Here is an 18,609-nt window from a genome sequence, read left to right as displayed (position 1 = left end):
GTGTTTGCTAGACACAGGTAAAGAGAAATGTCAATTTTCTGCTTTGAGTGACTATGTTAATTAGGGGTGTCATTCAGTGATGTAGAAACTCCAGGGGAGGGGAAGTTAACCCTCTGTAGTAGAGGAAGTCCAAATATTAAAAGACTCCCTGTCTATCCTACTCTCTCCCCTTCCTCTTCAATATAGAATGTTGATTTTGTTTAGGTAGTCTACCCTGATACAAATGTCAAGTGTATCTTTAAGTCAATCGTGGTAACTCCATTCTTGAGCCAGAGAATGGTTTACGAAAGGGCAAGTGATATACTTGTGACCAATGTAACTGGAGGAGAAATTTGCTGGGAAGATCCTGAAATAAATTTTCCTCATTCATAAAGAGACCCCCAGGAATTCATTGGACTTTGTTGTGTCTGCATGTGACAAGAGAACTATTGAAGCCTTTTTAAAACCATGAGTTAAAAATAAAGCCGACATGCTAAAGATATTAGCAGGAAAAAAGATTTAGAAGAACTCTTTGAGTTTTTGGTGACATGATTAGCTGCCGAGTTGGAACCATCCCACCTCAGATTCCTTGTTATATGAGACAATAAATACTCTCTTATAGGTTAAGCCAGTTGAGTTGAGGTTCCCCTTATTTGCAGCCCAAAACATTTTAAGAGATATAGAACTGTCTCTAAAAGAGAGAATTCTAGCTAGGTTTGTAATCACTTGGAAATAAGATCTTTGGGGTGTTATCCTCAGTTGGTCCAACCAATGGCCCAGAGCAGTTCACCATTGAGAAGGTGAACTGACTCTTTGAGATCTGAGCTTCTGGAAAATGGTCTCCACTAAAATATATTTTTCCTTAAAGTAGGTGTTTAATTCTATTAAATTTAAATTAAGACATAGTATTTCAAATTTCACTTCCTGTATTATAGTTACTCTATGCATACTGTTGCTCAAGACCACTGGCAGATTTAGAAATAGAACACCCTGCCTAGGCCAAAATGGAAGTTTACAACTCTGACAAACCCTTTGATGAGAGTACAGGAAATAAAAGTCAACCAAACAGGAAGTAGGCAGAGTAGAACAAAACAGCCGGAAATATTTGGGCCTGGTACAAGAATTAATCTATTTACAGAACTCGTTAGGTACCAAGCAAAATATTTAGAGCCAAAATGTTTAATTTGTAAACATTTTTTAAAGTTTTTTAAAATATTTTATTTATTTATCTTTTAGAGGGGAATGGAAGGAGAGAGGGAGAGAGATATCAATGTATGGTTGCCTCTCATGCATCCCCTGCTGGGAACTGGCCTGTAAACCAGGCATGTGCCCTGACTGGGAATTGAAGTGGGATCCTTTGGTTTGAAAGCCCGTGTTCAATCCACTGAGCTACACCAGCCAGGGCTAATTTGTAAGCATTTTAAGAGGATCAGAAAAGAGAGGGAAAAACACAAGGAAGTAAGGGGAAGAAATAATATCTCTTAAGGAAGTAATTACTGCATAAAACAAAGAATGTCTTCTGCACTGATAATGGCAGTTCAAAATCTTTCTGCAAATTCCTTGACTCTCTTCTCATGAAGAGGTGAATTCTGTGGCCTTTCTCTTTGAATCTAGGCCAAACCGTAGGGACTGGTTGACCAGTAAAGCATGGCAGAGTGATATAATGTGACTGTTCAGGCTAGGTCAGAAAAGGTGGTGCAGGTTCTACCTGGTTTGCTGGATCCTGCATTACACCATGGATCACTGTGTAAGAGGCATTACCACCCTAAGACCACAAGCTAACCCATGTGGACAGGCCACATGGAGAAGGCCCCTGACATGGAGAATGTCCAGCCACCCCAAGCTCTCCCAATGCCCTCTCTTCCAGCTCCTGCCGCAACTGCAACCGCATGAGGAATCCGAAGGCAAAACTACCCAGTGGAACTCTTCTGGAATTCCTGACCCACTGAAATCACAAGAGATAATAAATTGATTGTTGTTCGTTTTGAGGTGAGCTTGGGGGTGATTTGGGGATGAGCTTGGGGGTGATTTGTTTTGCAGCAATAGATAACCAGGACAATAGATGAGATGATTTAAATGCTGTGGAACTCTAATGAGTAAGGAAAAAGCCCTAAAGCCCATTGAAAGTCATTATAGCTAATTACTGTGACAAACAAAGTGAAGTGGGGATTTCCAGTCAGAGCTCAGTATAATAATATTACTATTACCAATAATAAAAGCAAATAATTGGTGAGGCCAAAGAAGATTTTTAAAAAATCTTGATTCTGAAAGAACTTCACTTTAGCTAATATGAAATTTTTAACTATTATGCCATATTTCTCAAGGGCCATTTTTATAAGTAATTTTCTTTTATCACTTTTTACTTCTACTTTAGAGATTCATATTAGCAACAAACTTTGACAGACTTCCGGGCTGATTCCTCACGTCACAATGCAAAAAGCTACAGGCTGAGCGGTTTAGGGTCCCTGTGCACGGGGCGACTGTTTAGTGACCTCAGAACAGTCAGCCATGCAACATTTCTTTGAGGGAAAGTCCAGGACATTTTTAGTTGATGGAGGACCTGCAGCTAGCGGGGCTGTAGCTGCGGGCTAAATGGTATGATGGGAAACGTACGTCAGAGATGTCTAAGCCTTCTATGGCTCGTGCTTTTGGTATTCTTCTTGTTCTTGTTGTAATATTGAAGAAAATGAATGAAAATTCAGACCAAAGAAACCAAATGTAGAAAAGTAATATGGAACATGTACAGTTGACTCTTGGACAGTGTGGGTTTGAACTGCATAGGTCTACATATGCATGGATTTGTTTCAATAAAAACTGTACCTGGATTTCCTCTTCCTCGTGGTTTTCTTAACATTTTCTTTTCTCTAGCTTACTTGATTATAAGAAAACAGTATATAATACATACAACATACAAAATATGTGTTCATTGACTTTAGGTTATCGATAAGGCTTCTGGTCAACAGTAGGCTATTAGCAGTTAGGTTTTGGGGAAGTCAAAGGTTATACATGGATTTTCAACTGCATCCCTAAAACCCTATTCAAGGGTCAGCTGTATAGGAAAGTGTCCAGAATAGGCAGTTTTGTAGAGAGAAAGTAGATTAATGGTTGCCTAGGGCTAGAGGGTGTGGGGCTGGAGGAAGATGGGCACCGACTGCTAATGAGTAAAATGAGTATGAAATCTCTTGGTGGAATGCGGAGAATGGTCTAAAATGGATTGTGATGATGATTGCAAAATTCTTAATATACTAAAAATTATACGTTTTAAATGAATAAACTATATGGTGTGTGAATTACTGGTATATCTCAGTACAGCTATTATTTAAAGGAGAAACCAGGGAAAATATTTACATAAAATGAAAATAGATAAAAATCAAGTCTCTCTATCATAATTAAAGTGTTTTCACGGATGCTTAGCAATTCCCTTGGGTAGAGGAGAAAATGACACTGACATTCCTCTAGGTCAGAGCTTAATAAACTTTTTCTGTAAAAGGCCCGATAGAAAATATTTTAGGCTCTTCAGGCCAAGTAGCAACACTGTGGATATTATGTAGGTACTCATATAACAAGAAAGAACAGATTTCTGCACGTTTTAAATGACAAAACTTAAAATACAATATAATAATAATTGAATATAATTCCTTTGTAATACGGGTCTACCAAACTAATCAGGAGAATGCAATTCTTTTTGGGGGAGGTGATATTTCACTTAATTGAGGTTCAAAGTTAATGTTCTGTCTCTCGGATTGATCTTAAAGTTCTTCTGTAAAAAAAAATTCTTAGTTTGTGGGCCATATAAAAACAGGCAGTGGGCTGGATGTAGGCCATGGCCACAGTTTGCCAGCCCCTGTTGTAGGTGACTAGATTCCTATATGCTGGTTTATTAGTTTTCTAGGGCTTTTGTAACAAAGGGCCACACACTGGGTAGCTTAAAACAGCAGAAATGTATTGTCTCACAGTTCTAGAGGCCAGAAACCTGAAGTCGAGATTCTGCTGGACAATGCTCCTTCTAAAGGCTCTGGGCGTGGATACTTTGCCTCTTCTAGCTTTGGTAGACCTAGGTGTTTCTTGACTTGTGGCAGAATGACTCTAACTTCCGCCTCTGTCTTCATATGGCTGTCTTCCCTCTGTATATGTCTGTGTTTCTTCTTCTCCTCTTAAGGACACCAGTCTTACCCTAATTCAATATGACCTCGTCTTAATTAAATACATTTTTAATAGTCCTGTTTCCAAGTAAGATCACATTCATTGATACTGAGGGGCTAGGTCTTCAACATATATTTTTGGGATAAGCAGTCAAACTGCAGTAGCAATGAACTTGGGCAGAGAACCCTGGGGGATCCTTGGGCCAAAGCCATTCTCCTTATTATACAATCCTAGGAAAGTGATGCTATTGATGGCCACTGATTTAGCTCATCAGTCTTCATCTTAGGCAGCACTTGCAAGCCTGGAGTAAATAGACAGCATTATTCTTATGGTTCCCATGGCTCCAAACACTTACTTTTGTTTGTTGTTTTAAGGCCCATAGGTAATAGGTGCTTTCATTTAACAATGCCACTTATTCTTAGAAAAAAGGCCAGATTCTAGTCCTTCTAAGCTAGAATGAATGTTTCTTAGCTATTTTGGACTTTCCGGAAACTCCATGATACACCTGAGACTGTAGGAAAAAATGGCTAATTTTTGCTTTCTTTGTTTTCATCTTAGAACTTTTTAGAAAGCTGTTGCTGTGGCCCAGGCCAGAGTTAACGGTGGCTTGTACCAAGGTTGTAGAGGTGTTGGTGGAGATTGGCGAGTGGATTAATGATTTGATCATAGACAGGCTCTATGATATTTGAAAATTCATGTGTGAATATAAGGATGAAGTAAGAGATGTCAAGAATGACTTTTGGGTTTCTGGCATGAGCAACTGGGGGGAGAGTGGTATGCTAGAATGAAACAGGGCACATCGGGAGAGGGTTAGGGTGGATAACGTTCTATCTGAGCAGCTTGACAAGCGATATGACAACTTTCTCTATGGGTCTGAAGCTAAAGATATAAATCTGAGAGTGGCTGTTGGGATTTAGGGGGACCTGTGAATAATGCTCCTTACCTTCTGAGTTCAGAACCAACTGAGAAGTAGACTGTAGAGCTCAAAATCTCAACTCTTTTATTAGTTAAACTGGATGGCGGAATACAGCTTGGATCTGTAAGCAAAAGTGGACTTTTTAATATCTTCCCCCTAAATTTAACCTTTTGGCCCCCAACTGCAGACCCCCTAATTATAGAAACTAAACCTGCCCCAGTAAGATTGCGTGGTGTAGGAGAGAGGACTACGATCCTGCTACAAGGAGGCATGGACCCAGAAAGACAGAGAGATGAGAGAGAGCCACCCACGCCATCTGTAATTCATTGCCCTTGGGAGAAGGATTGAGTGTTTCAGCAGGAAACAAATGGTGTCCTCACAGAGGTGATTGAAGGGAATATGGCAAAGGGATTATTTGCAGAGGCGTGGCAAGGTTAAACATGCCAACCAGGGATGAACAAGAGTCCAGGAACTATATACAAGGAAGTTCTAACAGGGATAAGGGGAGGAGCTCTTACCAGAACTCAGATGGAGCTAATAGCCCAGGCAGAGGCACTGCCCAAAAGGAATGTGCCTAAGGGAAGGAGCCAGTGGCAAAACTGGGGCCCTCACTCCCCAGAGGTGGGGGTGGTCTGTGAGAGTTGGGAAGGTAAACATCCTGCCTACTTGTTCTTCCCACTTTGTGAACTCCCTCCCATGGACCAAACCCACAGGAAACCAGAAGACTATGACCTGAGAAGATAATGACCCAAGGATGCAGTCTGTAGCAGTCCACCTATCTGGGCACAGAACTGGACAGAAAAGGGTGGGGAATGGGCAATCAGAAAATGATCAGCAGCACATGGTTAATAAGGGCTAGAGAGAGGGAAAGAGGTCACTCTCCTTCCAGTCCTGGCAGTGGGCTCCCCTGAGGTGAGGATTAGAAGCCTGCTGTCCCCCTCCCACCTTTATGAGGCTAAACTCCACACACCCAGACCCTATCATTTATCTAACCAAATATTATCTAACCAGAAGATATGCAAGGGATCAAATGACAATATAAACATATGACAATATGATGTTTGACAATGATGCAATGCTAATAAAATGGAAACATTCCAAATAACCTTCTTTTATTACAGTTTTTACTCTTTTAAGGTGTGATATTTTCCTTCATGTTTTAACCTCTCTGAATTGGAAATAATATTACAATCTCATTAGCCAGGCAGTTGTTAGGGTAGAGGCATCATTGCCTGCATATGCATCAAAACTGGGTGTCAGCAGTCTGGAGGGAAACCCAGCAGACAGAGCGGAGGGCTGGGGTAAAATGCTGAATCACCAGTGCCCTCGGTAACACGGAGAGTGATGCCGCCTGGAATCACACAGGCTGCTCTGAGTTTAGAGTTCGTTCGGCCATGGGGACAGAAGGTAGGTTCCTGATTGCGAGGGCTGGGAGAGTGAGAGAAGTAGAATGGAGAATGACTGCTAAAGGACACAGGTTTTTATTTTTTTTGCAGGGGTATGGTGTGGGTATGGTGATGAAGGGCTGTGGGATGGGTGGTGGTGATGGCTGCTCAGTTTTGTGAACATACAAGAAGCCACTGGGTTGTATATTCTAAAAAGGTGAGTTTTGTGGTATGTGCATGTTATTTCAATTTTTAAGTGATTCAGAACACTGAGAGAAGTTGGATCATGGATATACAAGAACTTTTTTGTACTATTTTTGCAAGTTGCCATGAGTACAAAATTATTTCAAAATAAAAAGCTTAAAAAAAACACTTGTTGGAATACCATTCAAAATGGTATTCAGAGTATGTTATAGACTTGTGTGAACTATCTCTTAGGAGAGAAAAGTAAAATGATATTTAGTAAGAGCTCTTTTTCAACTTTGAAAAGAAACATTATTCAGCATATTTGGATTCTGAATGAAAAGAGTTTCTAAGAATACTTGAAGTTATTTTGCTCATGTTTTCCTTTCTACATAGGCCCAAGAACAAGATATGATAAAAATTTATGTCTAAGTTTAAAGCTGCATGTTAATTAAGTATAAGATAAACATTTGAAGTGATAAGCACTGTATCAAAATTTAGTTGTCAGTTTCTTCTCCTTTCCTGGTATATGGTAGATGTTACATAATACAGTGTTACACTCCCATGGAGAAATAAGAGCTCCCAAACCAAACCTTGCGCTTGTAGGGTGAAGACCACAGACGTTAAAACCCACAGTTATCTCCTACATGTGGTCTCATCCTGTTGAGCCTCAGCCCAGAGGCCTCACTCAGTGCCTGGGAACAAGGGGACCTCGGCATGTGCAATGACAGTCTCCTGTATATTCCACTTTTAAAAGTCCAAAGAGTGCCTTGGCTAATGGGGCTCAATTGGTTGAGCATCAGCCCATAAACTGAAGGTCACAGGTTCAATTCCCAGTCAGGGCACGTGCCTGGGTTGTAGGTTCAGTCCTGGTTGGGGACACATGCAAGAGGCAACTGGTCAATATTTCTCTCTCATATCGATGTTTCTTTCCCTCGCTCTCCCTTCCTTCCCCTCTCTCTAGAAAATCAGTAACTAAAAAATTTAAAAAGAATCCAAAGGGTTAAAATGTCCATACTATCCAAAGCAATCTATAGATTCAACATAGTTCCTATCAAGATACCAATTGGGTATTTCACAGAAATAGAACAAATATTCCTAAAATTCATATGGAACCACAGAAAAACCCAAGTAGCCACAGAAATCTTGAGAAAGAAGAACAAGTTGGAGGAATCGTGCTACCAGATATCAAACTGTACCACAAGCCTGTGGCAATCAAAACATCATGGTACTGGCATAAAAACAGACATATAGATCAGTGGAACAGAATAGAGAACCCAGAAATAAATCCACATCTTTATGGCCAATTAATATTTGACAAAGGAGACAAGAACATACAATGGGGTAAAGATAGTTTCTTTGGTAAATGGTGTTGGGAAAATTGGACAGATATGTGGAAAGAAAGAGAGAGAGAGAGAAAGAAAGAAAGAAAGAAGAAACTAGACCACCTTTTTACACCATACATAAGAATAAACTCTGGATTAAAGACTTAAATGTTAGACTAAAAACCATAAAAATTTTAGAAGACAACGTAGGCAGTAAAATCTTGGACATTTCTTATAGCAACATTTTCCTAATATATCTTCTTGGGCAAGGGAAACAAAGGAAAAAATAAACAAATGGGATGACATCAAACCAAAAATTCTTTGCACAGCAAAGGAAACCATCAACAAAATGAAAAGGCAACCCACTGAATGGCAGAATATATTTACCAAAGACACATCTGATAACAGGTTAATATCAACAATTTTTAAAGAACTTAAACTGCTCCCTACCAGGAAGGCAATTCAATTTAAATAAAGGCGAAGGGCCTGAATAGACACTTCTCTAAAGAGGATGCACAGATGGCCCATAGACATATAAAAAGATGCTTGATATCACTCAGAGAGATGCAAATTAAAACCACAACAAGGTATAACCTCACACCTGCCTGAATGGCTATTATCAACAAATCAACAAACAACTAGTGGTGGCAAGGATACATTGCTGGTGGGAATGCAGACTGGTGCAGCCACTGTGGAAAACAGTATAGAGTTTCCTCAAAAAATTAAAAATGGAATTGCCTTATGACCACCAATTTCACTTCTGGGAATATATCCAAAGAAATGCAAAACACTAATTTGAAAGAATACACGCACCCCTATGTTCATTGCAGCATTGTTTACAGTAGCCAAGATTTGGAAGCAGCTCAAATGCCCATCAGTAGATGAGTGGATAAAAAAGCTGTGGTATCTTTACACAGTGGAATATTACTCAGCTATAAAAAAAAAGAAGGAAATATTACCTTTTGCAACAGCATAGTTGGACCTGGAGAGCATTATGCTAAGTGAAATAAGTCAGTCAAAGAAAGACAAGTACCATATCACTTCACTTATATGTGAACCTAATGAACAAAAATAAACTAACAAATAAAATAAAAACAAATTCATAGATTCAGAGAACAGACTGACAGCTGTCAGAGGGAATGGGGGTGGGAGGGCTGGGTGAAAAAGGTGAGGGGATTAAGCAAAAAAAAACAAAACCCTCATAGACACAGACAATAGTATGGTGATTACCAGAGGGCAAGGGGTTTATGGAGAGGTAGACGAGGGTAAAGGGGGGATAAAAGGTGATGGAAGGAGACTTGACTTGGGGTGGTGAACACACAATACAATATACAGGTGACACAATATAATATACAGGTGTATTATAGAATTGTACACTTGAAACCTATATAATTTTGTTACCCATTGTACCCCAATAAATTCAATAAAAAAATCTAAAAAACCCTTAGCAATTCTACAAGAGCAAGATTAAAGTCATTTCAGCCTTTTTTTATGAAGATGGCACCCAAAGCAAAGAAGGAAATCCCTGCTCCTCCCAAAGCTGAAGCCAAGGCAAAGGCTTTGAAGGCAAAGAAAGCAGTGCCAAAAGGTGTCCACAGCCACACAGAAAAGAAGATCCACATGTCACCTATTTCCTGGAGGCCTAAAACACTGCGGCCCCAAAGGCAGCCTAAATATCCTTGGAAGAGGGCCGCCAGGAGCAACAAGCTTGACCACTCTGCTCTCATCAAGTTCCGCCTGACTACCACAGCAGCCTGAAGAAGAGAGAAGCCAGCAATACACTTGTGTTCACCGTGAATGTCAAGGCCAACAAGCACCAGATCCCAACAGGCTGTGAGGAAGCTCTATGACATTGACAAGGCCAAGGTCAGCACCTTGATCCAACCGAATGGGGAGAAGAGGCTTCTACTGGCTCCAGATGATGATGCTTTGGACATTGCCAACAAAATTGGGATCATCTAAATTGAATTCATCTGGCTAATTCTAACTATAAGAGTTTTATACTAAAAAAAGAGATTAGAGTCGTTTCAAAAGGTATTTATTTTCTTGGTAAGAGCCCTCAATTTCATTCCATCTCTTCACTTTTCCATTACTTCCATCACCAGCCATGGGGGAGAAAAAAAGAGTCCAAAGGGTTGATAGGACATTGAAGATGACCCAGCACCAACCCCCACCCCAGAAACTAAAAAAAAAAACAGAGCAAATCTACTGGCCCCTCGGGCATTTAGACCAGTTGTATCAGTCCTGATCAGAGGTCGTGAGCTTTAGAAATCAACTCATCCTGATTTAAGCAGAGAAGGCATTTATCGACAGTTCTTTGGGCAGCTGGGGAATCGCAGGGAAGTTTGGAAATCCTGGCTTTGAGTAGTATGACTACAATAAAGTGGTCTGTCATGAACAGCTGAGCTGTGGACCTATTGTCATGGGAAATTTTCTGCTGTGCCTGTGTCTGTGCATCTGACTCTGGATTCAAAGTCCTGGGTGGGTGGGTCCTGCTGACTGAGCCTTGGTCACGTGGCTGCACCCTTGTCATAGACTTCAAGGGAAGCTGGGGAAGTAAGTGGCATTTTCTGCTTCCATAAAAGGAGGGGGAAGAAGTTCAGACAATGGGCAGCCAAAAATCCTGACGAATGCTTACTTCAATTAAATTCAAGTTCTCAGAGTCCCGGAACACACCCATTGTTTTTGGCACCAGCTGAAGACGCTGGCAGAGGCCTTGTAGTATCTGAGGAAAAAGGGAACTATGAAAACATGCAAGAGAAAATTTTGTTGATATCAGCCTTGTCTAAATGCCTCTCAGTCTATATGTCCATTTTATTTACTGATTTGAGATAGAAAAAGAAAGAGAAAAAATAAATTTGTGGTTCCACTTACTTATGCATTCACTGGATGATTCTTGTATGTGACCTGACCAGCACTGAACCTGCAGACTTGGAGTTGTATCAGGAAGATGCTCTAATCAACTGAACTACAGTTTTCTATAGTTTTTGACCTGTGAACTTTAAAGAGTTGGGAATAGACTTTCATCAGGAGGTTAATTATGACTTAAGTTTACCATATCATATCTGGAAATCAAAACCTTCCCTGCTTCTCGAAAAATTTAGAAATTTTTAATGGTTCTCTGAGATTTACTGGAGGCTCCTTTCTTCTCCATTCTTTGTCTTGGGTAGTAAAGCTGTGGTAATGATGGCAGAGATTCTCCTTAGATTGTCTGTCTTCGTGGGTGGGTGATACTTCATGGAAGCTGTTGACCTCCTGGACCAATATCTAACTCAGTCCTGGACTCTGTCTACCCCTTTCCTGTCTAGTTCACCTGCAGCTTGTTTCATCCTCCTGTGCCTTCCTTGAAAATCCCCCTCCAAAAGTTTCCTGGGTATGTACCCACAGGGCACACCCCATACGTGTATTCTCTTTTGTAATAATTGAGCCACCTGGAAAATCACTGGTAATGCTAGAAGCATTCTATACTCATTATCCCAGACCTCCCCTCTCAAATCTGGCCACAGTTGCATGACTGCCTGGTGTAACTGTGACAATCTTTAAGGTGTGATGCTCCAGTGAAACTTACTGTTGACTCCTCATCTGACCTTTTAAGAGGGCACTTCTCAAGAGCTTCCTGGAACTGCCCTTTCTGGTTGGGGGTGGTGGGATGTAGATTATTTCAGTCTGTTCTCTGAAATCTCATCTCCTTTTCTTTATTGAGTTCTTTAGATTCCAGTCACCCTTTCTGGTGCAGGAATAACCAAAGCAAGCAAGCGAGCAAACAAACAAACAAAAAGGGTTTCTAAGACCTTCCTTGAGAGCAGCTAGGCTCCTTTCTAGGAGCAGCTAACCCCTTTCACTTTTCACACTGGACTCACCTGGCCTCCGCAATCAAAACCCGTCTCTTCAGGAGCTCTTCCTCTTTACATGGCAGTGGTGGTAAGGCCTGGTGCTGGCCGGTCTGAATGGACACAGTCTGCAAACAACCCACATGTGTCTCTGGCTGAATCCCAGGCCTTCCCTGCTGACCACTGCCCTCCAATATCAGCCTGACTCTTTCACTCATCTTTTCCTCTCTCTAACTGCTCTCTTTCTGACTTTAAGATCAATATTTTATTAAAGAAAAAAATTACTCACAGCTCTTGTGAAAACACAGTGAGGCAGACTTTATCCAGGACCATTGTGATAGGAGTAGAGACCACTGCAATGGGGTTTTGCAGTAGGGGAGAGATTGGGCTCAACTTGGAATACAACAAGGACAAGTAGAAATGTATAACCGAAAAGCAGGGTTGGGGGAGGGTCAGTGGGTGAAAAATAACCAAAACATCAAGGATAAGGGGGGAATTCTGGCTAAACCTTCCTAACAGGATTTTTGCTGAAGGAAGGCCAGGGAGATCGGATATCACATGGGGATGGTGGAGGAGGAGGACCCTGATCAGATGTCGAGGGTGACTGGATGTCGAGGGTGGGGGATTCTGGTTAAAATGACTTAGCAGGATTCTTGCTGAAACTAAACAAATACAGAGGTAGACATGGAAGCCCAAAAGTCAAGGTCTATTTGAGAAGAGAGTTCAGAAGAGTTTGACTAGAGTTTGGTGAAGGAAAAAACAACTTTGTTAGTTTCTAAACAAATCCTGCTCCTCTTTGATTCTCAGAGCGTACATTCCCAGCACAGGCTTTTACTATTCCTTTCTAACCTGTGCTTACTAACATGTTCATAATGCCCCCAAAGGTGGGCACCTTATAGGTGGGCCACCTATAAAGTAAAGGTTCCTTTTCCTATATTTGTTCATTGATGAAAAATCACCACCCTCTTTGGCTGAACTTCCAAATATGTGTCCCTGACTAAAGCCACAGCCAGGGTTAAGTAGCAAATTTAGAGAGGATTTGATCTACTGTTGGAATTTGAAACCCCATGGTGGGGTTTTAGGGTGATTCTAGGAGCCTGTAGGTGATTCATAAGAAATCAAGAGGTTAATTCCACCTCAGTTCACTCCTTGGCTCTAAAACTGGATTCAGTTCAACAAAGCATAAGAGGGAGAGAGTTTGAGGCGGTTGACCTAAAGTTAGAACTGCAGAACCAATATATTCAAACCCAGTAGTTATGAAGTAGTTCTCAGACCAACGGCATCAGCATTGCCTGGAAACTTGTTAGAAATGCCGAATCATAGGCCTTAACCTAGACTCACTGAATCTGGGAGTGGGAGCCCAGGAAACTATTACAACAAACTCATTAGGTGATTCTTATGAATGTTAGAGTTTAAGAACCACAGTTCTTGTACAGGTGGAGTTTAGCTCCCTTTATAGGAAGTTTCATGTGAAACTTACCTTCTTTTGGGTTCCTTATGGAGAAATGTCATAGGATCAACAGGAAATTTTCCCAACCACTAATTCCTAAACAATGTGTTCGCTGAAGCTCTGCATGTTATAAGTGATGGACAGCCTCAGCTAATCACCGTGTTGGGCACATCTGCTTACATCTGTAAGTTGCAAAATCCTGCACAGCCTGTGTACACCCAGGTTGCAAAGGCCTGGGTTTTCCAAGTCTCTGTGACACCCATCTCATTAGTTTGCTGTGTCTCAAAGCAGTTAAGATCCCAGAAGTCCTGTGTTTACCAAGTACTGACACCTCCTATTCCAGCCACACCTGAAACATCCTTCTCTTGGGATATTTTTAAAAAATATTTATTTATTTATCTTTAGAGGGGAAGAGAAGGAGAGAGGGAGAGAAATATCAATGTATGGTTGCCTCTCATGTGTCCCCTGCTGGGAACTGGCCTGCAACCCAGGCATGTGCCCTGACTGGGAATCGAACCGTGATCCTTTGGTTCACAGGCCCACACTCAATCCACTGAGCTACATGAGCAAGGGCTCTTGGGATATATCTTAAATCTCCAGAGCCCTATCTTTGTGCTTGTTTCTTAAGCTTTCCTGTTTTGTGGGCCATGTATGGAGTTTTGGGTGGGGAGGAAACAAATTAATCCCCCTCTTCTGAATTCCGAACCAACTGAGAAGTAGGATAAGGCCACTGCTAGGGGTCAATATATCAACTTCATTGCTGATAAAGTTGAATGGGAAAGTATAGCTAGGGAAGACAAACAATCTAATTAAAAAATGGGCAAAGGACCTGAATAGACACTTCTCCAAGGAGGACATACAGAGGGCCAGAGACATATGAAAGGATGCTCAGCATCACTAGCCATCAGAGAGATGTACATTCAAACCACAATGAGATACCACTTCACACTGGTCAAAATAGCCATCATCAACAAATCAACAAACAACAAGTGCTGATGAGGTTGTGGAGAAAAGGGAACCCTAGGACATTCTTGGTAGGAATGCAGGCTGGTACAGCCACTGTGGAAAACAGTATGGAATTTCCTCAAAAAACTAAAAATGGAACTGCATTTTGACCCAGCAATTCCACTGCGGGGATTATACCCTAAGAGCCATGAAACACCAATCCAAAAGAACCTATGCACCCCAATGTTCACAGCAGCACTATTTACAATAGCCAAATGCTGGAAACAGCCTAAGTGCCCATTAGTAAATGAGCGGATCAAAAAATTGTTCTATATTTACACAATGGAATACTGCACAGCAGAGAGAAAGAAGGAGCTCCTACCCTTCGCCACAGCATGCATGGATCTGGAAAGTATTATGCTAAGTGAAATATGCCAGACAATGAAAGACAAATATCATAGTATCTCACCTATAAGTGGAATCTAATCAACAAAACAGACAAGCAAACAAAATAGAACCGGAGACATGGAAGAAAAAGAACGAACAGTACCCAGTGGGCGGGGGCGGGAAGGGAGCTAATGGGCGGAGGTCAAGGGGAGAAGGGGAAGGGTCATGTCAAGGAACATGTATGTATAAAGGACCCAAGGACAAAGACAGTGGTGTGGGGGAGGATTGAATGTAAGAGGTAGGTGGCGGGTAGGTCAGGGAAAAGTAATGGACAAAATGAGGACAACTGTAATTGAACAAGAAAAAAAATTTTTTTAATGCAGCTGGGAGTCTGCAGCCGTCGTTGGGCTTCCCACATCTTTCCCCTGAGTGGAACCTCCCACCGCAGCTTCCAGGCCTCCTGGTCCACTGGGAACGTGGCCGCACTTACCTGTGTTGTCACAAGAACTAGTGCAGTCTTTCTTGAACCTAATCAGCTCATTTATTTGATCTTTGGAGAACAGTGGTAAATTGTGGCAAGATGGCCAGGAGAGGGGCCCCAGTACTGTTTCTTCCTGAGTTTGATGTAAGGATGGAGGAATAAGGTTTTCCCTGACTGTGGGAACAGTATTTGAGGTCATTAGTGTTAATGGGAGAAACCTGGTGCTTCTTGTTCACGCTGTAAAGAATCACAGATCAGCAACTCTATTAGCACGCAAACAGGGTTTATTGGTGATACATTCTCACAGAAGCGAATGGGCCTTGCTGTGGTGGGGGTGAAAGGCAAGAGCCAGGGTGGCAAGAGCATGGGCTGCAAGAGCATGGGCAGCCCCAAAACCATGGTGGCCAGAGGTCTGGAGGCCAGAGAGAGCTAGATCCTTTGCTCTGAGGACTTATACTGTTGGCGGGATGGGGGTGAAGAAGTTGCATATTGATCGACAGGCAAAGGTGGTGCCAGCTTTCCTAGGGAGGAGGAGATGTGACTACCAAAACCTAGGTATGTGTGGGGGGTCTGTTAGCCTGAATCCTTAGCTTGCTCCAGACTCCATTTGTTCATCTTGTAAAACAGGTACGTGACAGGAGGCAGTTAGTTAAAGTTGGTGCAGTTACCCATGGTTATTTAGGAGCTTTTCTGTAAGTATTAGGGACTCCCTCTTAAAACAGATAGTGACCAGAGGCAAACAGTTAACCAAAGTTGTTTTATGGGCTTCTTTCCTTTGGGTACTATGGACCCTTTCCAGCCTTTCAGGCATTGGGATGAATACACAGTTTCAAAGGCTTTCTCTCCCAGGTAGTGGAAACCATACACAGAATTTCAAGGACCTCCCTCCTCCCGTATTAGCGTGGTGTTTCTCGTGATTTTGGAGCCTGGCAATTGGACCAGGCTCAGGACTGCTGAGTTAGTGGGGGAGACTTGTCTTCCTCCTCCTTCCTGCCTTGGTTTACTATCCATTCTATCTAAGTGCTAAAAGCGTTTCCTGGCAACCAGGACGCTTATAGACGCTGGCTAGCAACAGCAGCGCAGTCTCAGAGTTCTTCCTAATGCTGTCTGCGCCTCATTAGCACCAATGACACAGTCTAGAATGGGAAGAGAGGAAGGTTGGGACTGAGCCTGGTGGAAGGCTCACACCTAAATGCTGTTTCAAGGGGGAAGCCCCAGCTAAAGAAATGGAGAGGAGAGGCCAAAGAGAGGATGAAGAAGACCAGGAGTAGAGCATGTGGTGCCTCAGAGGCCGGTGGAAGAGCATTTTAAGGGGAGAATGATCAGCAGGGTAAAAGCCTCCTGAGGTAACAGCAATACAAATAAAAACTGTTCCTTACATTGAGCCATTGGAAACTGCTGGCGACCTTAATGAAGTGTGGGAAGGGGAACCAAGTTTTGGCATAGTCACTGGAGGGTGTCTGGGGGAGGGTTTTTCAAAGGGGACCAAGCTGTTTGAAAACCGTTGAGGGAGGACAGCTGCATGCACTTGTAGTAGAAGTTATGGTGGGGGCAAGCGGCCTGTACCCTACTCTCCAGGCCAGAGGCCTTGGGTGCAGGGCCCTGTCTGTCTCCCCCACCTTTCACTAATTTGCACTTCCCTTAGACCTAGGCAAAAGGGACCACGTGCTGAGTCCTGCACTTTGGAAATCTGCTCCTGTCATGCTGCGCTTCATAAGGTGAGGAGTCCTTAGGGCCAAGGGACACGAGCAGAGCTTGGAGGTGCAGACTGGGGTGATCACCTGCATTAGCAGGAGGTCCTGTGGTATGGCGTGGAGCCAGGCTGGGAGAAGGGAGGCTGGCATGGGCTGGGGACCACGGGCGGGCCCTCCATTGGGCCACCATTCTGGCAGAGAAGCCCAAAGAATCTGAGAATTCTAAATGTGAATCCAGCATTCCAGGTTGTTTTTAGGGAAGGAGGATGGGACATATCTGTCCATTGGCTTAACTGATAACTTTCAGGTATTTAAACATATATTTTTTATAGGCCTCTCTTTGTACTCTCACCCAGGCAAGCATAAGAGATTGGCTTGGATTGGATTATCTGCCTTCCACAGGACATCTGGGGCTTTGATAGGCAACCCATAGAGACACAGTCCCTCAACCCAAGGAAGAGCTGTCCTAGTCAGAGCAGAGCAAATGCTGTGGCAGGTTGAGTGGTGCAATAGTCTCTGGTGCCCCTTACATCATGCCAGTGGAGCAGCTGTCCCATCTGCCTTTGCCACCTGCTCCTGTGGTTGGCCAATCTGATGTCATTGAGGTATGCCATTAAGGAAAGCAACCCGTCCCCTCCCTATCAGGCATGGGGCAGTCAGCAGCCCTAGTGGGAGAAGTGGTATTTACACTGGCTGTAAATAATTCTATATTCTGTCTTCTTCACACATGCTCTTGTAGGATACAAATTTTAAACAGGGAGGCTGTGATACAATCTAAAAGAAGCTTCATTAGTGATGCAAGCAGCCAGAAGGATTCTTTGGTTAGGAAGAGTGATGAATCTAGAGAGGAGAGACACAGGCAGGAAGCTGCTCTAGGACCAAGTTGAGGCAGAGAAAACCAAGGGCAAGTCCAGTTCCTGTGGGTCATGCATTCCAGGGAGCCCTCTATCCTTCATCTGTCTTCTTCTCCTCTCTTCTCCCTTTCCTCACCCTTCTCTCAGGCTCCCATTCTCTATTCTTTTCTGTGTTCTCATTTTCATTAAGGTATATTAAAGATTAGATAGGGACAGGCAATGGCTAGTCTTTGTTAAATAGAATGCTTTGAAATAAGAGGGAAAACCAAAACTACTTTCCCCTTCAAATAACTTGTGTTTCTTTCATGCCAACCAAACCGTGGGGATTTCCACCAGGATCTCTTTTACCAAGGTTGTTTGTTTTTTTTTCCATTTGTGAGCAGGGACTAATTCCTTCAATAAACCAATATTTACTGAGCTTGCATCACAAGCAAGCACCACTCCAGGTGCTGGAGAAATTGGAGTGAACTGAAATGACAAAAACTCTGTCCTCGAACCCTTTACACTCTACCAGGGAAACCAAGAATTAAACAAGATAAACAACATTAATGTGTGTGTGTTGTGTTTGGTGGTGAGAAGTGCAAGGGAGAAAATAAAGAAGGGTACAACATAAAGTAGGGTGGTCAGGGAAGTACTCGCTGAGTAGAGGACATTTAAATAAAGACCTGTAGGAGGTGGAGAAGAGGCTCAAGCTATCTGAAGTAGAAGCATTCTTGGCATAAAGAGCAAATGCAAAAGCCAGGGGCAGGAGCGTGCCCGGCAAGTTTACGGGTCAACGAGCAGGCCAATGTGATTGAATCAAGGACAGGATGAGCACACAAAAGAGAATAAAATGAGGTCAGAAAGGTGTGGTGGGGGGAGGGGGGATCACAGATGGGGAGGGCCTTTAGAAGCACTTTGATTCCTAACAAGATGGGAACCACTGTATGATTTAAGTCTGGGAGTGACATGACCTGGTTTGCTGTGCTGAGAATAAGCTGTGAAGAGCAGGGTGAGGCCAGGTAAGAGGCTACCAAAATAATGTAAGGAAACGAAAA

General features: G+C 42.6%; 1 long non-coding RNA gene and 1 pseudogene across 1 annotated transcript in view; both read left to right on the top strand.

Annotated features, from left to right (window-relative positions):
• Positions 1-18,609, top strand: part of LOC118988404 (uncharacterized) — an 80,873-nt gene that overhangs the window by 17,637 nt on the left and 44,627 nt on the right. The gene's annotated exons all lie outside the window — the stretch shown is intronic.
• On the top strand, positions 9,330-9,893 carry LOC118988402 (60S ribosomal protein L23a-like; annotated as a pseudogene).

Source organism: Sturnira hondurensis, unplaced genomic scaffold, assembly GCF_014824575.4.
Source record: "Sturnira hondurensis isolate 20B ecotype Veracruz unplaced genomic scaffold, ASM1482457v3 Scaffold0006413, whole genome shotgun sequence".
NCBI lineage: Eukaryota > Metazoa > Chordata > Mammalia > Chiroptera > Phyllostomidae > Sturnira > Sturnira hondurensis.
This window is presented reverse-complemented; position numbering and strand designations above follow the sequence as displayed.